This window comes from Eumetopias jubatus, unplaced genomic scaffold (genome assembly GCF_037043125.1).
Source record: "Eumetopias jubatus isolate StellerSeaLion01/CBP00866 unplaced genomic scaffold, mEumJub1_p1.0 scaffold_5, whole genome shotgun sequence".
Lineage (NCBI taxonomy): Eukaryota > Metazoa > Chordata > Mammalia > Carnivora > Otariidae > Eumetopias > Eumetopias jubatus.
In genome coordinates, this window is record NW_028274811.1 from 63,283,051 (window position 1) to 63,308,240 (window position 25,190).

Consider the following 25,190-nt stretch of genomic DNA (forward strand, 5'->3'; position numbering starts at 1 on the left):
CGCCAACATCTGTCGTTTCCTGACTTGTTAATTTGAGCCATGCTGACTGGTGTGAGGTGGTATCTCATTGAGGTTTTGATTTGGATTTCCCTGATGCCGAGTGATGTTGAGCACTTTTTCATGTGTCTGTTGGCCATTTGGGTGTCTTCTTTGGAAAAATATCTGTTCATGTCTACTGCCCATTTCTTGATTGGATTCTTTGTTCTTTGGGTGTTGAGTTTGATAAGTTCTTTATAGATTTTGGATAATATCCCTTTATCTGATATGTCATTTGCAAATATTTTCTCCCATTCTGTCAGTTGTCTTTTGGTTTTGTGGACTGTTTCTTTTGTTGTGCAAAAGCTTTTTATCTTGATGAAATCCCAATAGTTCATTTTTGCCCTTGCTTCCCTTGCCTTTGGCGATGTTTCTAGGAAGAAGCTGCTGCGGCTGAGGTCGAAGAGGTTGCTACCTGTGTTCTCCTTTAGGATTTTGATGGACTCCTGTCTCACGTTTAGGTCTTTCAACCATTTGGAGTCTATTTTTGTGTGTGGTGTAAGGAAATGGTCCAGTTTCATTCTTCTGCATGTGGCTGTCCAATTTTCCCAACACCATTTTTTGAAGAGACTGTCTTTTTTCCATTGGACATTCTTTCCTGCTTTGTCAAAGATGAGTTGACCATAGAGTTGAGGGTCCATTTCTGGGCTCTCTATTCTGTTCCATTGATCTATGTGTCTGTTTTTGTGCCAGTACCATACTGTCTTGATGATGACAGCTTTGTAATAGAGCTGGAAGTCCGGGATTGTGATGCCGCCCGCTTTGCTTTTCTTTTTCAATATTCCTCTGGCTATTCGGGGTCTCTTCCGGTTCCATACAAATTTTAGGATTATTTGTTCCATTTCTTTGAAAAAAGTGGATGGTATTTTGATGGGGATTGCATTGAATGTGTAGATTGCTCTAGGTAGCATTGACATCTTCACAATGTTTGTTCTTCCAATCCATGAGCATGGAACGTTTTTCCATTTCTTTGTGTCTTCTTCAATTTCTTTCATGAGTATTTTATAGTTTTCTGAGTACAAATCCTTTGCCTCTTTGGTTAAATTTATTCCTAGGTATCTTATGGTTTTGGGTGCAATTGTAAATGGGATCGACTCCTTGATTTGTCTCTCTTCTGTCTTGTTGTTGGTGTATAGGAATGCCACTGATTTCTGTGCATTGATTTTATATCCTGCTACTTTACTGAATTCCTGTATGAGTTCTAGCGGTTTTGGGGTGGAGTCTTTTGGGTTTTCCACATACAGTATCATATCATCTGCAAAGAGTGAGAGTTTGACTTCCTCTTTGCCGATTTGGATGCCTTTGATTTCTTTTTGTTGTCTGGTTGCTGTGGCTAGGACTTCTAATACTATGTTGAATAGCAGTGGTGAGAGTGGACATCCCTGCCGCGTTCCTGACCTTAGGGGAAAAGCTCTCAGCTTTTCCCCATTGAGAATGATATTCGCTGTAGGTTTTTCATAGATGGCTTTTATGATATTGAGGTATGTACCCTCTATCCCTATGCTCTGAAGAGTTTTGATCAAGAAAGGATGCTGTACTTTGTCAAAAGCTTTTTCTGCATCTATTGAGAGGATCATATGATTCTTGTTCTTTCTTTTGTTAATGTATTGTATCACGTTGATTTGCGGATGTTGAACCAACCTTGCAACCCAGGGATAAATCCCACTTGGTCATGGTGAATAATCCTTTTAATGTACTGTTGGATCCTATTGGCTAGTATTTTGGTGAGAATTTTTGCATCCATGTTCATCAAGGATATTGGTCTGTAATTCTCCTTTTTTTTTCAAAGATTTTATTTATTTATTTAAGAGAGAAAGAATGAGAGAGAGAGAGCACGAGAGGGAAGAGGGTCTGAGGGAGAAGCAGACTCCCTGCTGAGCAGGGAGCCCGATGTGGGACTCAATCCCGGGACTCCAGGATCATGACCTGAGCTGAAGGCAGTCGCCCAACCAACTGAGCCACCCAGGCGCCCTGTAATTCTCCTTTTTGATGGGGTTTTGTCTGGTTTGGGGATCAAGGTAATGCTGGCCTCATAAAATGAGTTTGGAAGTTTTCCTTCCATTTCTATTTTTTGGAACAGTTTCAGGAGAATAGGTATTAATTCTTCTTTGAATGTCTGGTAGAATTCCCCTGGGAAGCCATCTGGCCCTGGGCTTTTGTTTGTTGGGAGATTTTTGATGACTGCTTCAATTTCCTTAGTGGTTATAGGTCTGTTCAGGTTTTCTGTTTCTTCCTGGTTCAATTTTGGTAGTTGATACATCTCTAGGAATGCACCCATTTCTTCCAGGTTATCTAATTTGCTGGCATAGAGTTGCTCATAATATGTTCTTATAATTGTTTGTATTTCTTTGGTGTTGGTTGTGATCTCTCCTCTTTCATTCATGATTTTGTTGATTTGGGTCCTTTCTCTTTTTTTTTTGATAAGTCTGGCCAGGGGTTTATCAATCTTGTTAATTCTTTCAAAGAACCAGCTCCTAGTTTTGTTGATCTGTTTTACTGTTCTTTTGGTTTCTAGTTCATTGATGTCTGCTCTGAGCTTTATTATTTCTCTTCTCCTGCTGGGTTTAGGCTTTATTTGCTGTTCTTTCTCCAGCTCCTTTTAGGTGTAGGTTTAGGTTGTGTATTTGAGACCTTTCTTTTTTCTTGAGAAAGCCTTGTATTGCTATATACTTTCCTCTCAGGACTGCCTTTGCTGTATCCCAAAGATTTTGAACAGTTGTGTTTTCATTTTCATTGGTTTCCATGAATTTTTTTAATTCTTCTTTAATTTCCTGGTTGATCCATTCATTCTTTAGTAGGATGCTCTTTAGCCTCCATGTATTTGAGTTCTTTCCGACTTTCCTCTTGTGATTGAGTTCTAGTTTCAAAGCATTGTGGTCTGAAAATATTCAGGGAATGATCCCAATCTTTTGGTACCGGTTGAGACCTGATTTGTGACCTAGGATGTGATCAATTCTGGAGAATGTTCCATGGGCACTAGTGAAGAATGTGTATTCCGTTGCTTTGGGATGGAATGTTCTGAATATGTCTGTGAAGTCCATTTGGTCCAGTGTGTCATTTAAAGTCTTTATTTCCTTGTTGATCTTTTGCTTAGATGATCTGTCCATTTCAGTGAGGGGGGTGTTAAAGTCCCCCACTATCATTGTATTGTTGTCAATGTGTTTCTTCGCTTTTGTTATTAATTACCTTATATAATTGGCTGTTCCCACGTTAGGGGCATAGATATTTACAATTGTTAGATCTTCTTGTTGGATAGACCCTTTAAGTAGGATATAGTGTCCTTCTTCATCTCTTATCACAGTCTTTGTTTTAAAATCTAATTTGTCTGATATAAGGATTGCCACCCCAGCTTTCTTTTGGTGTTCATTAGCATGGTAAATGGTTTTCCACCCCCTCACTTTCAATCTGAGGGTGTCTTTGGGTCAAAAATGAGTCTCTTGCAGACAGCATATTGATGCGTCTTGTTTTTTAATCCAATCTGATAGCTTGTGTCTTTTGATTGGGGCATTTAGCCCATTTACATTCAGGGTAACTATTGAAAGGTATGAATTAGTTGCCATTGTATTGCCTGTAAGGTGACTGTTACTGTATATTGTCTGTGTTCCTTTCTGATCTATGCTGCTTTTAGGCTCTCTCTTTGCTTAGAGGACCCCTTTCAATATTTCTTGGAGGGCTGGTTTCGTGTTTGCAAATTCCTTTAGTTTTTGTTTGTCCTGGAAGCTTTTTATCTCTCCTTCAATTTTCAATGACAGCCTAGCTGGATATAGTATTCTTGGCTGCGTATGTTTCTCGTTTAGTGCTCTGAAGATATCTTGCCAGTCCTTTCTGGCCTGCCAGGTCTCTGTGGATAGGTCTGTTGCCAATCTAATATTTCTACCATTGTAGGTTACATATCTCTTCTCCTGAGCTGCTTTCAGGATTTTCTCTTTCTCTCTGAGACTCGTAAGTTTTACTATTAGATGTCGGGGTGTTGACCTATTATTATTGATTTTGAGAGGGGTTCTCTGTGCCTCCTGGATTTTGCTGCCTGTTTCCTTCCTCACATTAGCGAAGTTCTCTGCTATTATTTGCTCCAGTATACCTTCTGCCCCTGTGTTTCTTTCTTCATCTTCTAGGATCCCAATTATTCTAATGTTGTTTCGTCTTATCGTATCACTTATCTCTTGAATTCTGCCCTCGTGATCCTGTAGTTGTTTCTCTCTCTTTTTCTCAGCCTCTTTATTTTCCATCATTTGGTCTTCTATATCGCTGATTCTCTCTTCTGCCTCATTTATCCTCGCAGTTAGTACCCCCATTTTTGATTGCACCTCATTAATAGCCTTTTTGATTTCGACTTGGTTAGTTCTTTTTATTTCTATTTATTTTATTTTAGTTCTTTTATTTCTCCAGAAAGGGTTTCTCTAATCACTTCCATGCTTTTTTCAAGCCCAGCTAGTCCGTATCCATTGAACTCTAGGTCCGACATCGTACTAATGTCCGTATTGAGTAGGTCCCTGGCTGATGGTACTACCTCTTGTTCTTTTTGCTGAGGTGATTTTTTTCGTCTTGTCATTTTGTCCAGAGGAGAATAGATGAATGAGAGAACAAAATGCTAACAGGTTAACAACATCCCCAGCAAATATACTCTATACAATTCAGAAAAGACCAGTGCTGAGAATACTAGAATCCTTCTCAAATTAGAATGTTCAGTTCCTGGGCGCCTGGGTGGCTCAGTCATTAAGCATCTGCCTTCAGCTCAGGTCATGATCCCAGCGTCCTAAGATTGAGCCCCGCATCAGGCTCCCTGCTCCGCGGGAAGCCTGCTTCTCCCTCTCCCGCTCCCCCTGCCCGTGTTCCCTCTCTCGCTGTGTTTCTCTCTGTCCGGGGTACCAGCTGGGGGTCAGTCTGGGACCCCGCCACCTTCCCGTGCACACCTGCCCTGGGTACCTCCCCAAAGCAGCGCAGGCTGACTGGTTCTTGTTCCCGGGTGCCAGAAGTGCGGATACACGCGGGACTACTTTTTGCGGACCCCTGCAGAATGTTTTTATAAGTCTTTTAAATATAAAATGTTGAAACTTTTTCTGAAAGCTGCAGAGCTGATATGATATATCCTACTGATAAAAATGATACTTTGTGGCTGTTTTCTTATTACAAATTAATTATTTCAATCATCACTTAACTATATCTCCCAATTAAAGTGCAATTTTAAGTGCAGAAAATCAAATTGGACCCTTCAAATAAATGAATCCCCAAATATCAAACGTTTTAAATAAACTAAATTTGAATCCTATTTCTAATCTTTCTTTCATTAAAAAAGTCTCTAATCATTTATGTCAAAACTGGACCAACCAAATGGAGTTACTGTGTACCTATTTCCATCCTTAAACCACACATTTGGTTCACAAATCAAGTAATTATGTGTACAAAGGGATCTTGGGAAGTGCAATCACTTCACTGGCACATGTAAGTAAAATATGAATGCTCGATTTCCATCTTAATGCATGCAAATGATAGACCCACACATACAGGCATTATAACTGGCCCTGTGCATAGCCTGTCACTTTGGCTATTGAATTTAAAAAGATATCCTGTTCCTCCGAGCATGTTGAACAACATTCAGCAGGAGAAATGTCTCCAATTCTATTTTTGTTTAAATTTCTTACTTTCATTTCTAAATAAATAAATATTGAATTCTGATACTGAATGTATTTTTATCTTTTGCCTAAGAGTGTTGATATATTATTGTATTTCATTTTATAGTGAAACTGGCATATTATCCTTTTTGGTTCTATAATCCTTGTAGGGCTTTGGATCTGGGATTTACTAAAGGTATGGCCTAACCTCCTTGAGACTTTATGTCCTCATCTGGGAAATGGGACTGTATCCATGGCTGCCATGTACAGTACAGAGGCTGTACACTGTACGGTGGGAAAGATGCTTGCACACCTGTACACAGTAGCTCACCCTTATCAGTTACAATATAGGTTTAATCTTTCTAGCAGAGGCTCAAAATTAGAGTGACTTGATAAGTTGTAAGTTTATTTCTCTCTCATGGAACAATCTGATTAATTTAATGTAAGCACATCAACACTAGTATGGCAAATTCACAGTGCCAGGGACCCAGGCTCCTTCTCTCTTGCCCTTCTGCCATCCCTAGGCTGTTGTCCTTATACACATGATCCAAGAAAGCGAACTGGGACATCAGCATTTTAGGCAGCAGGATGAAAGAAGGGACGAGGAACCATGTTGCCATCCTTGAATGACATATCCTCGAAGTTGCTCGTGTCATTTCCTCTCCTGTGCTATTAACCAGAATTCAGTCATGTGGTCCTTCCTGGCTGCAAGAGAATCTGGGAAATGTTGCCATTTTCCCGGTAGTGGTGATCCAAGCATGCTATGAAAGAGGTGTGACCGACTGAGCAGACAATTAGTTGGGGGGAGTATATTGATTTTATTTCCTTATTTTCTGTATTCTTGATGCGCTGGCATTTGGAGCCTTGATCATGGAGAGACTGCCCCTCCTAGAGCTAGCTAATTCCTCGAGATGGTAAATAATTCTCCTGGGAATGTGCCTTCCATATACAAACCAACCAATCCGTAGCCCACACCCCCAACCAGCCCCTTTATCAAACACACACCAAGCCAACACCTACTCTAGATCTCCCCAGGGCAGGTACTAGACCACTAGGGACCATCTCTCTAGCCCCAGAGCCTGCCAAAACTATTCAAACTATCCAATCCTGAAGTTACTCAGTGTACCTACCCTGTCTCACCCATTACTTCCCACATACTAAATAATAAAATAAAATAAATTAAAATAAAATAATAAAATAAAATAAAATAAAATAAAATAAAATAAAATAAAATAAAATAAAAACTAGTAATAAAGCCTCTGGGCCATGCTCTGCTTTCACCCCTTGTCTGACTCCTGACCATCCCTGGTCCTTCTGCGTGTGACCCTGTGTGGCGTGCAGGGCATCTATTTCTAGAGATCTATGTGTGCAGACTTCTTCCTTCATGACAATCATTTCCATGTTTGATGTCTTACCAAATCTAATAAAAACAAACTCTGGGTACATTTTCAACTTAGGGAACAACTAGATGCCTCTGCCAGAAGGCCTATTATTATCTTCCAGATATGCTACACAGGGATTGTTCAAAGATTAAGTGACTAGTGAATACTAACTTTGTAACTTTGTAAATACTAACATTCTGCACAAATATAAAGGCAGATATGCAATCCAAGTGTAAAAAAATCTTTAATAGGAAAATTTTAAATTTTTAACATTGTATCATACAGTTGAAATTAACAACTTTCACCTCAAACTTTTATTCTGATTTAGTAAACACTGTTAAAGGAATGGCCAGGGTTGGAAATGTGAAAGATGAAATCTCATCCCAGTGGTTGGTGGTGAAGGGGAAAGTAGAAACTGTATCCCCCAAGTTTTAGAAACTTTCCAGAGTCTTCTTGTCTTTATTTTGGTTGATGATAATGATGATGGAAATTTTTACCATGAATTACTGAAATTTTACTTGGTTTTCCTTTTTTTACTACCTTTAACTTTTATCATTGAGCACATGAGTGAGAAAGGTGGAAAGACAGACTCTTCCAATTTGTTGCCTTTAACTGTTCACACGGAAAAAAGAGGGGTTTTTTGTTTGTTTGTTTGCTTGTTTGTTTTTATCCGAACTATTTGTCACCTGTTGGACTTCAAATGCCACTCTTATTACAAGGAAAAATCTCCCAGCAAAATCTATAACAAAAAATATAATACAGTTAATTCGTATGACAGATTGGTTGTGTGGTTGACAAACTTACGGCATAAAAGAATGACTCAGTGTACTTGTTTATATTACACATTCCTGGGTTTCACTCATAGAAATTCTAATTTAGTAAGTCTGGGGAAGAGCTCAGGCATCTACATTTTACGAGCATCACAAGTAAGATTTTTAAAGATACATTTCTTTGGTAACACCTTTGAGATATAATTCGCATACCATACAATTCACATTTAAAGTGTACAATTAAATGCCTTTTATTATATTTATAGAGTTATGCATCTACCAGCACTAACATAGTCCAGAGCATTTTCATTACCACAAAAAGAGACACCACACACATTAACAGTCAACCCCATTTCCCCATACTGTTCAGCCCTAGGTAGCCCTATTAATCTACCTTCTGTCTCTGTAGAGTGGAATCATACAATATGTGGTCTTCTGTGTCTGGCTTTTTTTCCCTTAACATAATGTTTTCAAGGTCCATCGATTTGTAGCATGTCTCAGTACTTCAGTCTTTTTTATTGCTGAATAATATTCCCTTGTGTAGATATACTATATTTTATTTATTCATTCATCAGTTTATAGACATATAGGTTGTTCCCACTCTTGGAACAGTGCTACTATGAACGTTTGTAAGCAAATTTTTATGTTGACATGTTTTATTTTCTCTCAGATATATAGCTAGGAGTGGAATCGCTGCAGCAAATGAGTAACCTTTGGAGAAACTACCAGACCACTTTCCAAAGTAGCAGTACCATCTTACACTCCTACCAGCAGTGTACAGGTTTCTAAATTCTGCATATTCTCAACAACACTTGTTATTATCTGTCATTTTGATTCTAGCCATCTTAGTGGCTGTGAGGTAGAACCTCATGGCTTTGAATTGTGTTTTCCAGGTAGCTAATGATATTGAGCATCTTTCATGTGTTTACTGGTTATTTGTTTATCTTCTTTGGAGAAAGGTCCATTCATACACTTTGATCATTTTAAAAAATTAGGTTGTCTTTTTATTATTGAGTTGTAAAAGTTCCTTCTCAGATCTATGATTTGCAAAAATTTTGTGCGCTGTCTTTTCACTTTCTTGATGGTGTGCTTTGACACTGTGGAAGTTTTTAATCATGATGAAATCCCATTTTTAAATTTTTTCTTCTACTGCTTGTGACTTTGGTGTCAGAACTATAAAATACAGATTATTTTCTACAGTGGCACAAGGTACACATTGAAAAATACTGATCTAGTTGTAGATGGTCCTTGATTTGAACCAGTTCATTCATTTGGAGTCTGCTCTTGTGGATTTATTGAGAGCTGTCCTCTGTAGGAAGATTAGCCGAAGCCATGGCCCAGTAACAAGACAATGCTTTCCATTTATTCGTTCATCTAGTGGCTATCCCCAAGTTTGCAGGCATTGTGAAAATTAGAAAGAGGTGCCAGCTGTGGGAAAATAGAGTCCCTTGGTAAAAGTCTCAGTAGGGTGTGTCAGAGGTGGAAGAAATTTTGCCCCTTGCTCCTGTCGGTTATAGACGTTTGCTGGGTCAATGGCTTGACTAGCAGAGCTTGGATGCTATTTCAGCCCCTGCTCATTTGCTTGGCTGGACACTTGTATAGTGCAAAGATTGCACAGCCGTACATGGTGGCCCTGGCCAATTTATCAGCTTTATTTTCTTGTCAAATCTTGTTAACTCTGTTGTGTAGGTATTGTTATCACTGTTTTGCCAGTGAGTAAACTCAGGTAGGTCGGTTGGTTTGTTCGAATTCATGGAACTAGTAAGTAGTGGAACTAAGATTTGTGCTCCCCTCCTATGACTTCAATTCTAAAAGGCTTTCCACTCTGCCACTGTTTTGTATTCTGTTTGTCACTCAGGTTTTAAAACCTTAAAGCTTATTAAATTCCTCTATCTGAAACCAGATCAGGAACTGCCAGACACGTCGGGAACCTATTTACCTTGCTGGAGTCTGCACTCAGATTACTACTTCCTTCCCGTTGCTTCCCTGTATCAAACCCCTGGCCTTCTAATTTAGGACTTTCCAAGGCTTGGCAGTGTTTCTCTTCCCTTATTGCTGAACCATAGCCAGCTCTCTTCTCCCTTCATGGAGTTGCCAAAATGCTATGAATCAGAGGAAATCCTGGCATTCGGTATGGAATTGCCTTACCACTGGATGCTGGGAGGCTTCTTATTCAAATGAGACATAAAGGTCTAGGATATGAAGCACATGCATACCTACAGTTACATAAAGGCACAGATAGAAAGCCGAGGGGCTATGGCAGAGGAGACTGGAGGAAAGGCTTTTGTAATTTCTTTCTTGCTGGACTAATCTGTTTTCACCATCAAGAGTCATCTTGCTGCATCTCTAGACAACCCGACAACCTGCTTTTCTCCTCACCAATATCTCTTGTGCTGCCTTCCACCAAGCCGTATGCCACTATTTTTTTTGTGGAAAGTACTGTCCATTTTCCCTCTTCTCCTCAAGGGAGAGGTGAAGGGGAGACTCCAAGAGAAGTCACAGAAATTGAGGATGTTTCTAAGAAGTGGAGCTCAGCATATGTACTCAGAAAGGGACTTTGTTGATCGTCCTTGTGCCTACCCTACAGGAGCGAAGGTATTTGGTGAGAAGTAACTGGAAGGAGAGAGGGCACGGGGAGCCTGAACTCCCACTATTTGATCTGGCAAAGACCAGGATTTGGGTTTTTGTTTGTTTGTTTGTTTTGTTTTTTAATGAGCTAAGTGATAGAGCAGGAAGTAGCTGTACTAAAGCTGCCTTGCTGGTGTCCCAAGAGTAGCCTGTCAGACTTGGGGAACAGTAGCAGGGGTATGGGGCGTATCAACTGAGATTGAGTTGAGGAGGGTGAGGGGAGAAGCACAATGGCACCTCCCAGGGCAGGAGATTGCACAGCAGGATGTCCTCTAGAGACTCCTGGAAAGTGCACACGTGTCCTCTAGGCGGCCAGCATTGGGACACCTGACCGACAGAGGGCATCAGCTGCCAGTTGCTGTGGTCCAGGGAAGCTTTAATGATCCCAGAGAGGATTCTAACAGCAGCCGGTAAGGAAGAGGGTCTTGTCCCTTTCCTTCACCCTCACTTCTGCCTGTTTGTAGCAGAAATGCTGAAGCTAGAAGAGAGCGAATACAGAGGTCCCAGAGCAGCCTGCCCAGCCCTGCCCCATGCCAGAGTCAGGCAGGAGCAGGAAGGGTAAAAATACAGACATCCTCCTTCTCTGGTTTAAATCCCTTGAGCCGCAGGTAGAGAAGCTTTGGTGGAAGGAGAGCCTTAATTAGTCTATGAGATTACATAGTATTTTCAACTATGTAAAAATAAGCATATGTTAATGAAAAGTGTACAGAGAGTTATGGAACTTTACTCTCATGGTAAGGGGGCATTTGACACAGCAGTTTGGACAGTGATTGGGAACAAAAACAATAGCATTCGGGTTGTTATTTTTTAACCTGGAAGCTCACAAATAGCCTGGTTTCAAGCAACCGAATTTTTCATTCACCTTTGTTTTTTTGTTTTTTTGTTTTTAATGTTCAGTTAGCCACTGTATAGTACATAATTAGTTTTTGATGTAGTGTTCAATGATTCATTAGTTAGGTATAACACCCAGTGCTCATCACCTTTGCTTTTTACTAGCCCCAGTCCCACTGTTTCCTAGGCATCAGCCATCCGTCTGTCCCCAGGTGAACACTGCCGTCCCTCAGCTTCTTCCATTTCCCATCTGGATCCGCCATCTCTATTAGGCATGGCTGGATCATTTTAGGAAATGATTCCCAATTATAACCCAGATTCCAGCTTCTTTCTCACTCTCTTGATACCTGCTTCCCCAGTTCCCTCTCCAAAATGCAATTGTCTGTCACAGGAGGTATTCTTTCCTATTTTGTTTATAGATTCATGGGCCAGTCTCTATTTATGAATAGTGTAAAATTGTGCTTTTTGTCCTGACAATACATTGCCTCAAAGATAAAAAGTCAAGAATGTACATTGGAGAGTGCAGATTAACAGTGTTCTTGGTTAAGACCCCCTTAGGAAGTTACATTATTACCACTTGAGTTGCTGGGTATTTGGATCCCTCAACTACAAGGGGAAAAGGGACTTTCTTGGCCCCTAGAACAGGAACTCAGGTGGAGTCATGGGCCCCGGTCGCACATGGCAAGGATAGGTGGCCCCAAGGGAGGGAGCTTCGTAGGGAGGCGGCATCTTCCCTGCCTGCTACATTTTGGTTTCAGCCTTCCTTGATGCTTCAGAAATCCTGGTGTATTGGTCCCCTTTCATCCTTGAAATCTCCCTACCATTGCCTCCTCCCCTTCCTAAGCCTATGTACAGCACACTGGCCTCTTGGGGATTCATAAGGGTGTTTACTATGGGGGGGGGGAAGGGTAAGCAGAAGAAGAAAAGGAGAGAGTAGATAAAGGGAATAAAATGAGTCCTACCCTCCACTAGTTTCCCACCAGCCTTCCCTTGGATCGTTTAAAGTTATGGTCAGAATCTTAGGATCCCTCCAGTGGGAATCAGTCCACAGACCAGTTTTGCAGGGCCTTTTGAATGTTTTAAGAGCAGGAAGCACTGGACCAACAGTCCCACATTCCGATTGACTAGGCTCCCTTGCTTCCAAACGTCTTACCATTTTCTATTGTTTACTTCTCTGCCTACTTCACTCTTTTGTGGTGTCCTCATGGCCTTTGTGAAGCATTTGAGTTTTCACTGTTTCTTGAGGCAGAGACTATCTTTTATTCCTATCTTCATTTCTATTCTTTAATGATAGTCCTTAGGACATAGAACATAATCAACAGATGTATTCATTCCACGTCTATTAACACATATCTGTTGAGCACCTCCTACGGGCTAGGCACTGTGCTAAGGAGCTGTGTGAGAATGTGAACCGGACACATAAAGACCCTACTCTCGCACAGCTTCCGTCAGTGATGACATGTCGAAAGTAAGAGGAAGTCCGCATTAGGTGAATTTACAAACTAGATCTATCAGAGGGAGAAGAGGCACTGAGATTTAGACTAGGGATCCTGCTAGTGAGGCAGCCCTGGGTGTGACCAAGTAGCTGTGATGTGATCCTGGCGTGGGGAGCATGGCCTACATGGAAGGAGCCGTGGCTGGATTCACACTCCTCCCTGATACCTTAAAACTTGCAGCCTCATCTTGCCCCAACCAAGGCAGGAAACCTCTTGTTGCCAGTCCTGCCTTTCTAGCCAGCCAAGTGGTGATTAGAGTATTGAGAATTATAGCAGATGTGATTGGTACCCCACCCGCATCCCCTTACCTTTATTATTTCCATGCAGGCTGGCCCAGTTTCCCATCACAACCCCTGGATCTTTTAGCCTGAGAGCCTTCTCTGGCCACCAGAGCCCAGGCTGCCGGCACATATACCGAAGTGGCAGGAGATTAACACCCCTCGGAAAAGCCCTCAACCAACAACAAGTATATAAATAGCCCAGAAGGGATACCTCTGCGGTGCACATTCTCTACTCTTTCTCAGCAGTCCCCAGTGGGATTAAGCTCTAATTGCCTGTAGTGACAGCCTGCTTGAAGTGTGTCCCCCACTAGTCTCCTTCCCTTCCCTGCCTCATGCCTTCTTTATAGATGTTTCTTGGTCTTGCCTCCTAAATGAACTGCTTGCATTTGAATCCTGGCCTCAGGGCTTGCCTCTGTGGGAACCCAAACTAAGATAGACAGCACGCTTTTTTGTTTTTCCTTTTAAATTTCTGTGGAAAATGCCTTTGGAATTTTGATAGGAATTGCATAGAATCTATAGATAGCTTTGGGTAGTAGGGACATTTTCACAATATTAACTTTCCCAGGATATATTTCCGTTTATTTATGTCATCTTCAACTCTTTTTCCTCAATGTCTTATAGTTTTCAGTGCCTAGTTCTTTCACTTCCTTGGTTAAATTTATACCTAGTATTTTATTGTTTTTGATGCTACTGTACATGGGATTGTTTTCTTTATTTCTTTCTCAGGTGGTTGTTACTGTATAGAAATGCAACTGATTGTTGTATGTTGATTTTTACTGAAACTTTACTGAATTCCTTTATTAGGTCTGTCAGTTTCTTAGTGAAGTATTTAGGATTTTCTATATACAAGCTCATGTCATCAACAAACAGGGACAATTTTTCTTCTCTCTTTCTGATTTGAATGCCTTTTGTTTCTTTTTCTTGACTAATTGCTCTGGATAGGACATCCAGTACTGTGTTGAATAAGAGTGGTGAAAGTGGACACCTGACCTTAGAGAAAAAGCTTTCCACCTTTCACCGTGGAGTGTGATGTTAGCTGTGGGCTTGTCATATATGGCCAACCTTTTATCATGTTGAGAGTAAAATGGTGGTCGCCTGAGCCTAAGGGATGGGGGAAATGGGGAGATGTTGGTCAAAGGCTACAAACTTTCACTTATAAGATGAGTAAGTTCTGGGGATCTAATGTAGGGCGTGGTGACTACAGTTAACAATAGTGTATTGTATACTTGAAAGTCGCTACGAGAGTAGAGCTTTAATGTTCTCACCAGAACAACAGCAACAGAATGTTAATTATGAAGGTAAAAGATGTGTTAACCAACCTTATTGGGGTAACCATTTCACAGTATACACATGTATCAAGTCATCACATTGTATACCTTCAACTTACATAATGCTCTATGTGATTTATATTTCAATAAAGCTGGAGAGAGATATTGTGTGAAATGATATGGGGAGAGGAGGCAGTCACAGGTAACTACCATCAGAGAGAAGTGACAAAAGTTCCCCCCAAAAGTTGCAGAAATGGGGATAGGAAGGGCTATTACACATTCTCAACTGCATTTTTGAAGGAAGCCTATAAATTCAATACAATATTTAAAATCAAATTATTTCAGCTTTGTGATGACTAAGAAGAATTTTTAGTGCCTGTTCTTTTCTCTTGTTTTCTAATGCCTACATTTGATACTCATGTCCAGCAGCCAGAGACCCTGATGTCCTTGGTGTGATCAATTTCCCTGACCTTCCTTTCTTGCTAGGATGACATTAATGCTTTCCTTCCACCATTCAACTTTGGTTTGATTTATCAACTCTAGAAGACCTTCAAAAACTTAAAATGAACCCTGAGTACATGACATCTACTGAACTATTTTTATTGTGGAAAAATAAGAAACACAATTTCTTCATATACAACAAGATTAATGCCTGGACTCAATGTCAGTAGAATATGTGCATGCAAGTGATTTTCCTGTAGAGGATATTTGTTGAGCTATCATTCTCCCCTGATCCATTTGTAATCAGTGACATGTTTTTAAAAGATGGCTGATTAGACCAGCCAATGGACATACACACACATACACACACACACACACACACACACAAATGCTTTTTTCCCTTTAAATTCATTAGTCATTACATAGATAAATAATAACCTTGGCTACTCCAATAAATTAATTTTTTCTATAGAGATTAGAAACTTCTTTAGGCTGAGAAGCAATCCTTACCTTTTGAATAATGCCTGAATGCCTAAGGTCTAAAACAGTACACATTAACAGTGCTCGGTAAATGCTTGTTGGATTGAACAAAGAAAATAGAAATGAAATTGAGAGCAGTCTGTTTGTGATAAGTATTTGCTGAGTCTTACAGATATTCTTCTCTTCTTTTTTCTTGATGAGCTATCGCAAATATTTAATGTCCTTTGAATTGCAGGGTTAAATGGGATCATTCATATTTTTTGACAAAAGCCTAAAGTCCCTAGCATTCAACTTGTCCTGCAATTCTTTTTGCTGAAAAAACTAAAATGGAATGCCTGCCTGTTACTTCTGTGTCTTGTTCTGATACGTATACTGGAGTTCTCCAAAGGTTCTTCTCACTACGTCGAACTTCCTTTGTTTCCTGTCTTGCTTCCCACCTTTGCTCACCAGAGACACTCATGATGCCGTGGTGGCTTTTTGCACCATCCATAGAGCTTTCATCAAATTTCTTGTCTCTGGGTCCCATTGTACTCTGATTAAATAAATGGAAGCTGGTACTCACTGAAAATAAACAGCAACTGCAGAAGTCTTGCCTCTTAAGAAAACCTCTGCGTTGTTCCCTGCCCTACCGCATAGATTGTAAGATCTCTACCGCTTCCTTGTGTTCAGAAACCAAATCCTTCAGTTCATCTTGGTTCAGTGAGACAAATGCTTTATAAGAAGTGACCTATATTTCTCAGGCCGTAGGAGGGGAAGAAAAGAGTTTGAGAAAGTGACCAAGGAGGGGAGTAAGGTCGATACTATCCCTGATTCAATTTAGTTGGACTGCTTCATTTATGCCTTAATCTTTTTCTTTATAAAAACGATGGCATTTTTGATACTCTGCTCCAAACAGCTTTCTTGGGGGCGAGCGCAGATGTGCTGAGCCATTTGGCTGCCGTGTGGACCGACTCAGAGAACTTCTCTTCTCCCTAATGAAGTCATCCTCTGGGCAGCCCAGCCTTTCCCATCACTCCATGTTGGAACTTGGCTTTCGCTTGCATAGTTCCGTCGTGATGTATATGGTCTTCCAGTTAAGTTCTGGAATGATCTGCCCAACCATGAACAGGACATTTACAGCAAAGAAGGAAAAAAAAACTTTTACTGAAAGAAACATTTTACTGTAACATTTTGATTTGGGGGTTGGGAAACAAGTCTCACCCTGGGAAAAATCAAATTTTTCATGGCTTTCTGAAGATATTTGTCTGTGTTTAATTTCTCTGAGTAATTTATATACTTCAGGCTAAAGAGTAATAAGATTGCCACCATCACTTTGCCTTTTGTAGAGTTTCTTTTATTTTTTAAGGAAGGCAAAAAGACCTCATGTTACTTCTGCATTTCCTAGAAAACCAAAGAGGATTTAAAGTGTTGGATAAATGATCAGTCCTTAACCTATTTAAAAAAATAATAATGAAGCAATTTTAGAGGTTGGCTTCCTTTTTCTAGGCACTGTGGAATTCATTAAAGGTACATTTTTTAACAACACATTTTTTTCACCATCCACAGAGGATATTGTGCCTAGGATCAGCCAGATCGGGGACTTGAAATGCGAACCTATTTTCTGCATATAGGTGGGACTGGAACCTTGTCATCCCTAGTGCAGCAAAAGATGATACCATGTCTAAGAACACTTCACCTGATCACTAAAAAAGAAGACTTGAAATGTGATGCTAAAGCTCAGAAGGAGGTTCAGATGAAGATAATGAAATTCCCTGTACACCCACCTGCCAGCTACACCTTTCTTGTCCAGTCATTGGCTGACTGCCCCTGACTCCTGCCAAGTTCCTGAAGACAAGATCAAGGCAACGAAGCAAGGCACGCAGCTTCTGGCTTCTGGTTTCTTGTAGACACCAGCACTAGGAATGAAGATCTTGCTTTATCAATACCTGGGACTATGGAGTTTACATACAGAATATCCCCAGTACAAGGACATGATTTAAAGGGGGATACATAGAATGAGATTTTAATTACTGTTTGATTCAGACTTGAGTGTCATGGGCAAAGTAGTTTTAGTTATAAAGGTTACAAAGATATACTTTCCCATTCAAAACCTTGTGATAATTTTTCAAACGTGGGAGAATCAGAAATAACTGCTCTGTCATTCACTTTGTCTTCATGAAGAGAGAAAGAGAGACACAGGGAGAGAGAGTCAGGGAGGGAGAGGGAGAGAGAGAGAGAGAAGTCCTCAAGGACAGTTAAATGGAAATAACACATCTAAAGAGTCTATTCTGAATGTACCTTGTATACTTTCCTTTTTATTCCCTATTATAGGGAAATTAGAGAAAGCAAGCTGATATTTGGGGGTGTCGTTTCATTTTAGTTATTTGGCAGCCTGCAGGAGTGTTTAATTTTCTAAACAATGTTACAAGCCGAAGTAAAGAAAAGGCATGCGGTATAAAGCTGTTCAAAATTGTCCATGTTCTGACTAGTGAAGTCTGCCTGAGAAAGTGCCTTTGCCCTATAGAACTGCTCTGTCAAGAGTTGTAATATCCATGGACATTATAAGGAACTATAAACATTAGAGGGCTAGAGAAACACATTTGGGAAGATAAAGGAAAATATCTCAGGTTGTAAGTAGTCTCTGACCCTTATTTTTCATCATGTTTCATCATGTAAAGTTGGCATTATTTACAGGGACTGTTAAATATTAACATTTCCTTAAAAATGGTTATTAATCTGCTATTAGTTGCTTTCTTCTGCCTTAGGTCTCCTTTGCAGAAATGTTTTACTTAAATGTATTATGAAGAGAGAGCAGGGTAATGGAAAGATAATAAGCTTTTCAGATTGGCAGATGTACCACTTAGAAAGTGGCCGCAGGCGAGACATTTAAACTCTTTGGAACTCAACTAGGTTTACTCAAATTTAAGAATGAGAACAATAATATATACTTTGAGGTGTGTCAGAGGAAGGTCTGTCCTAATACCTGGAGTATAAATTTCAGTAAGGAGTTTTCTCCCTTTCTGAGTGAAGTGATCTTGATTATAAAGTTGCTAGGAGGGGCACCTGGGTGGCTCAGTCCTTAAAGCGTCTGCCTTAAGCTCAGATCATGATCCCAGGTCCCTGGGATCTAGCCTGCTTTGGGCTCCCTGCTTGGCAGGAAGCCTGCTTCTCCTTCTCCCACTTCCCCTGCTTGTGTTCCCTCTCTCTGTGTGTCTTTCTCTGTCAAATAAATAAATAAAATCTTTAAAAAAAGTTACTAGGAGGAGTGCTGGAAAGACCACTGGATCTGGAGTCAAGAGTTGTGTTCTGCTAATAGCTCTGCTAGTAATTGTGTGACTTTAGGAAAAATCACTTTCTGAGCTTTAGTTTGCTTATCTGCTAAATGTAAAGGTTGAAATCTGATTCTGTTCTGTGACTCTGTTATTCTAAATACTTAATGAAATAGACCTTCAATGTTAAGAACGGTGGTATAATAACTATAGTAAGAATAAAAAAATCATCGTAAAACAAACAAAAAATTGATTCCTAAATCCTGTAATTAGTAGTTATGGTATTCACTGTAGTGAGCTGATAAATAAATAGATAAGAAGAAATGGAAAGCACACATTTTGAGGACTGAAATTCTCCCAGCAAAACTTCTACCTGTTTGTCACTTAAAATCTAGCATCATGCAGAATGTATACAACTTGCAAAAGAAACTTAGAAAAGAAACATTATAAATGTGTGTGCACAGAAGTCTAGGCTTCTACAAGTTTTAAAGTATGAGTCTAAAGCCAACCCATTCAAAGAAATTTAGAGTGAAACTGGACTTTTTTCTTTAATCATCACTGTTGTATTTGATATAATTTTCTAAGTAGAGACTTCAGAGAGAAAAATCATGAGGATACTTCCATGTTTGTGTAGAAAGAAAAATTTGCTATCCACTCCAGTATCCCCCATGTTGAAACTGATGTGCACCTTGGACTTATTTTGTTCCCATTGTATAAACTCATACTTGACTTCAAAGAAAAGGAAAATACAAAGTCCCTCTTTTCTAAGAGGGAGAAATCCTTTGTGTCAACTGGTTGACCCTTTGCTCTCTTAAGGTCCTATAGGAAACCTTTTGTAACACAATGCAGGGGACTCTTCCTTGTGTTGATGTTGTTTACATAGTTGGTCAGCCTGGCTGAAAACAAAAATCACAAAAACTCAAGAAAGATTGTGGTCCCATTTCCTGACCACAAGGAAGGGGATTGGTACATCCAAGGAGTCTCTGTTACTCAGAAAAATTATTAAATATTCTACCATGAGGGACACTTTGAAAAACTAAGGGAAAGGAAGAAGGAAGAAAACAAAATCTAGACTTCTGTACGTTTGTGGCAGAGTTAGACAATCTGTTGAAATCCGACAGGGGATTTGCTTCGGGGAATTTCCTGTCCAAGCCTTTATTACCAGGGTCTTTGTAAATTGCGCTATGACGTCGGGCTCCCCTTTGGGCAGTTCCCGGGTAAGGCAGTTCTTACACTTTCCCTCTACGTCTTAGAAGGATCTGGTTTTCTCAGTGTCTCTTTCAGGTTGGCCGGAGGCGCAAGCCTGACACATCCCTCGGATGGCACAGGCAGGTTCCGTGGCCGCGTAAACACGCTGTAACCAAGTTCTCTGCTGATTTTACAGAGTTTCATTCGCTCCCAAGAAGAACTGAGGGTGCGCAATTGTCTAGTGCTGGCCTGCCCCACCAGAGCCTGGGGGCTCCTTTCCCCTAACCCAGAACTGGCAGCACAGGGGGCGGGGAAGTGGGGGTGGGGAGGGGTGGGAGGGCAGTGGTTTCCGTGCGCACAGCGCGATGTTACTTAGTGAGTCGCTGAATGGGGAGCGCTGCTGTCCCCTAGCCGATTGGTACTTCTTGTCAGGAAGAAACGCCGAGAGGTGGGAGTGCCTGGGGAGGGAGGCAGGCGGTCCCTACCGCAGGCGCGGGGAGCTGCCTTTCCGCCCCTCTGCCTGCTTTCCAAGCCTGGGCTCTTAGGAGTGGCTGAAGCTGCCGAGCGCTTCAGGAGCCTGTGAATGAACCCTCCTCCTCTTCCTCCTCCTCCTCCTCCTCGCTGAGTCTCCTCCTCGGTGCTGACGGTACAGTGATATAATGATGATGGGTGTCACAACCCGCATTTGAACTTGCAGGCGAGCTGCCCCGAGCCTTTCTGGGGAAGAACTCCAGGCGGGCGGGAGCAACAGCCGCGAACATTAGGTGCTGTGGACAGGCGCTGGGACCGGGATCTGCGGCCAGCCCCGCATCCTCCTGCATCCTTCAGCACCGTCCCGCACCCTCCGCACCCTTCCCCAGGCCACCGAGCTTCCTATGTGACCCGCCCCGGCAACACCGAGCCCATTCGCGCAGCGCTGCAGTGGTTTTTCCCCCAAACTGCAATAAGCCGCCTTTCAAGGTAATCACGTTTCTTTTGTTCCCCCTTTAAAAAAAAAAGAGAGAAAGAAAGAAAGAAAAAACCAACAAAAACGAGCGAGCTTAGAAAAACGAAGTACATTTTAATTGGTAGGAGGTTTTAATTAAGGCAAAGAGAACTAGCTGTGAGGAGAAGTTAAGAAAATATATGCACTTTAAAAATGCAGGTAACTTTCAGAAGGACGTTTGGAGAGAGGAATACCGAGGGACCGTGGTGCTGAAAAGATCCAGACAAAAGAAGCCCGGAATGGGGTGGGGGTAGAAGGACTAACGGAATTGGGGGAAGGGAGGGAAGAGAACTGTAGAGAATCCTTAGAAAAGTATTGGGGTCTTGAGCTGGAGAGCTGGAGGGACCGCTGGCACCTTGAGCTTTTTTTGTTAACCTGCTCGAGGCAAAAGTTTGAATGGGGACTCCGGAGACTTGTCCACTTGCAAGTCCCCGAAGCCGCCCCGGTGCGGGCCACCTGGCTCCCGGGCCCCTGGTGTGTGGTCAGTGCCCGGCGTTCCTGGAATGCTGCTCCAGGGCAGCTCCTGACAGGACGATCCCGCGCCGCAGCAACCCGGGACCTGGGCGGACGTTGACCCTCCCCCCACCCTGCCCGCAAGCAGTCTGGAAAGAGGTCCGGCCGGGGGATGTGCGGGGTGCCTGGGCTGCGTCTCTTTGGAGACTTGGGGGCTGTCAAGGCCCTCCCTGGTGCCCCTGGGTTCTTTTGTCCTGCGCGCGGAGCACAGGGGCCGGCCGGGAGGGAGCAGGGGATGGGGGTGGGGTTGTTGGAGTGCCGCGGCGGTCTGGGAAGCGCCTGGGCGGGAAAAGCTTGCCTTAAACCATCAGCGATGTGCAAGAATTTTCTCTCACCCAGAAGAGCGAAGTGGAGGCTTCCACTCCGGTCTCAACGAGCAAACCAGCGCTCAGAGCGCTCTCTAGACAAAGGTGGCGCGGGGACCCGAATCTGGGGCCTCTAGGACCAGCCTTCTCGCCCCGACTAAAGCGGGTCCTTCTTTTCCTTCCATCTCTCCACACCCTCCCAGCTCTTCGCCCTAGTTGAGCAACTTTACTGGCTAATCCAGCGGCCAGGGAGAACGTGTGCCGGGAGCTCCGGGGGACGCCCTAGGCTGGAGCGTCTCGCCACCCTACAGAGGTGTGGGCGCCGCGGGGCGACATTCCCAGTGCGTGCGGATATGGGGGCCACAGGGCTGTCCCGGCTTGCTGTCTGTGTCACTGGGCGTGGAGCGGTCTGTGTGTTAGGCAGCGAAGAGCGGGTTAGAAATAGTGTCATAGCTTAAACTATTTACTCTCCGATCCAGCTGCGCCCCAGCAAGTCCTGCTTGTGCCGGGGAGATGCTGCGCGGGGGGTGGGGGGCGGGAAGAAATCTACGCAACGCCTGGAGAGCTGTCGCACCGTGCACACACCCACAGACTGAAAGACAGTCTCGCTGTGTCCCGTTTCTCATCTTTGTGTCTCCCTCTTCTGTCTCCATCTTCTCTGCCTCCCTTCCCCTCTCCCAGCCTCTGTTCAGTCTCGCTCCTGCGTCCCCTCCCCCACGGCTGACAAATGAATGGCTAGTGTGAAATCCCTGCCTCCCCGGTCCGCGGATGCAGGCTAGGAGGGAGGAGCGAGAGAGGCAGTGAGCTCCCTCGGATCTGCCCCTAGTAGGCGTGCTTAGGGCTTGCAGAACCCAGATGTCTAGGAATAGGGTGTTTTGTGGCGGGTGTGGGCGCCCCCTAATGGAGAAGTGTAGCACAGGTGGAGGAAACCGAGCCCCCCACCTCCCCCCTCAGAAAACCCCAAGCGAGCCACTTTTACAACCATATATTCAAGATGAAGAACCTTTAGTCGTTAAGTTTTCTATTTCAGACTCTGCGACGTAAATCTAGGGATTTGGAGGACCCTGAAAGGAGACCTTGTCTTTGCGAAGTGCAGAAGCGCCAGCTCGCGAGTCCTCGGGGATGTGCGCCGCGCTCTGGGCCAAGTCTGAAACTTGGTGGACGAACACACATGGCCAGGGGCGAATCCAGGTTTTGGAGGGCTTGTTGTTCAATTTACGCATCACTTTAAGAAATATAATACAGAATGCTTTACTTTTGGAAACTTTACTAAGGCCCTTGACCACTTGAACCCAATACTAGGGCCCCGCCCCAGGATATGGCAAAAGAAAGGCCCCTAATCCAAAGTTTAAACTTAATCAATTTCAATACACACATCGAACATGGAAATTTTGGGGGAAGGAGTGCGCCAGGAGGAAAAAGAGGAGAAGGGAAGGGAAGGGTAAAGAAGTGGATAGGGGACGAAGGGGGAAGAAGAAGGGAGCGGAGATGGGGCTGACGGACGCAAACAGGAGAGGACAGGTAGGGTACGTTTCGAAGTTTGAGGCCGAATTTCGCGTCTTGTTTTAGGATATATTTTAATAAGTGACAACAAATGCGACTAAAGCGGCGTCCCAGGATGGACGGGTAGGGGAGAAACGAGCCTTTTAAAGCGGCTGGGGCCTCGGGCCGAGCCCAACTCGCTCAGCAGGCGCGGGGTAGGAGCCGCGCCGGGCGCTCCTCGCTACGCCGGAGTTCTCCAGCCGCCGCCACGTGGGCTGGGGCTTTAGTTCCCGGCCAGAGACGGGTGTGACTTGGGCTCTGAGACAACCGCTCTGCCGAACCGGCAGTCCGCCCAGCCGGAACGCTGGCGCGGCGCCTCGGGTCCCCGCCCAGAAGCCAATGGGGGCGGGGCCTTGCGCTTTCGGCGGGGGCGGGGAGGGGCGGGGAAAGGCTGGGCGGGGCTCACGGGTGGAAGCTCCGCGGTCGCGGCCTCCGCGCTTAGGCTTCGGGCTGCTGCTGGCGGCTACCCGACTTAGGTCCAGGAGGTGCTAAACACTCTTATTAATAATGTGAAAACAATTTTTCTTGCTTCTTGGGAGCGGTAGGAGTGTTTGCCTTGCAACAGGAAGTAAAGATTTACTCCAAGCAAACTTTTTTGACAGAAAAATGACACGAGTTTATTCTGTACTCCATATATTGACTTAAAATACGTTCAAGTAGGTTTAAAGACTATTTTTAGTCAATTACAGGATAATCACGTCCAGACTGTCGTGCGTCTAGAATGGCGAACGATTGCCATTTGACAGGACTGATGTAATTCCAATGAGCGCAAACATTAAGGGGCTGCGGGTGTAACTCAGTCCCTGTGCATCAGGACCCTTAGCACGGGTTTGGCCCACAGTGGGAGCTCAGCACACATTTATGAAACGACGGAGCTAGTAACTTGGGGGAACGTGGCGCAGTCTAGACACTGCCACTTAGAGCTGCATTTTAAACTCTCTTGCTTCCTTGCTTTACTTCAGAGAACAGGGTTTTAAGGATCTCTGAGATCTCAAATTCTGATTATCTAATTGATACACTTTCCCTTTCTTTTTGACTCCTTCTAAAAGCTGTGACCTAAATTATTTTAAGTACTGCTTGTCAACTGTGCCAAAGCTATCATGAAAATATTCATGTGACGTCCTGAAATAGGATGTTGTGAGTTTAATATAAAAATGGGAAGGCATCAATGGGAGCAACAACTAGTTTTCTGAGATGAAATCTGTTCCCAGTTCCGAGAATATGTCACTTGGATATAAGAGCATATCAGGCAGAAGGTCTCAGGGACTGACTTCTAGTGCGATCTCTCAGTAAAAAAAGGAAGATTTCACAATTGTATATGTCTGTCCAAACTAATACAGCAAAGGGTTCCCGTGGATTCCAAAGTGATTGAGCAATTACTTCCTCCAGCAGGAAGTCCACAGTCCTTAATCTTGGGGGTGGTGCAAAGAGGGATAAGAACGAGACCATCTAAGGGTTTATGTCAGAATTCAAGCTTTTAGTTTGTTTTTCCTAGTAGATAAATTAAAAGTTATTCCTAAATAACTTTTCTGCTTAAAAAAAATGAAGTTTGAAAAGAATCCCCCCTAGCTTTATATGCTTACAGGTGTAGGTTTCCTCTAATTTTTCTCTGTGCTTGCAAACCGGAGGGGAATGTCTCTGATATTCTAAGATACCTATGTCTTCATGCTTGTAAATTCTGTTTGCAAAGGACCTAAAAAGCTAACTTAAGGTTAAATATGATTAATGTTAAAAATATAGTCTTTGTTCTCTCTTTCCTCACATTATTATGCATAAGTACTTTGTGGTTGATGAATGATCACTAATTGAGCTTCAGAGCCTTTGAGAGCATAAAGACCCACCAAGGCTATCTTCCAATAGTCACAAAACCAAGCTTTTCTTTCCTACTGCAGTTTCAACAGTTTTGTTGACTTTATTCATTGACAGACATCACTAGACATGATATTTAAAATGGGATATTGCCCTATGACTGACCCAACTTCTCAAGATACACGGTTCTCTTGAGAAGAATCAGTGACTATACCATAGTAGGTGATTATTTCACCCCCACCTAGAGAAACCAGTGAGGACTCACACTCATTGTTGGGGGTGAGTTGCTCTAGTCTGAGAAAACATGCTGAATTTTGCATAAGTCTCTACCAGAAAACACAAGGCTGGTACTCTCTCTGATTGGGAATCAGAACA

At 42.8% G+C, this 25,190-nt stretch overlaps 2 protein-coding genes across 3 annotated transcripts in view; both read left to right on the forward strand.

The window, feature by feature from the left end:
• The window catches only part of XRCC4 (X-ray repair cross complementing 4), a 320,948-nt gene extending 302,283 nt beyond the window's left edge, over nucleotides 1-18,665 (forward strand). Inside the window, exon 11 of the transcript XR_003610999.2 lies at nucleotides 16,771-18,665. The gene's annotated coding sequence lies outside the window, so the exon portion shown is untranslated. The remainder of the gene's footprint in view (nucleotides 1-16,770) is intronic.
• Nucleotides 18,666-20,340: 1,675 nt separating this feature from the next.
• VCAN (versican) overlaps nucleotides 20,341-25,190 on the forward strand; it is a 114,218-nt gene continuing 109,368 nt past the window's right edge. The window contains exon 1 of one of the 2 annotated variants that reach the window (XM_028114490.2): nucleotides 20,341-20,621. The gene's annotated coding sequence lies outside the window, so the exon portion shown is untranslated. The remainder of the gene's footprint in view (nucleotides 20,622-25,190) is intronic. The other variant, XM_028114491.2, reaches the window with a different exon arrangement.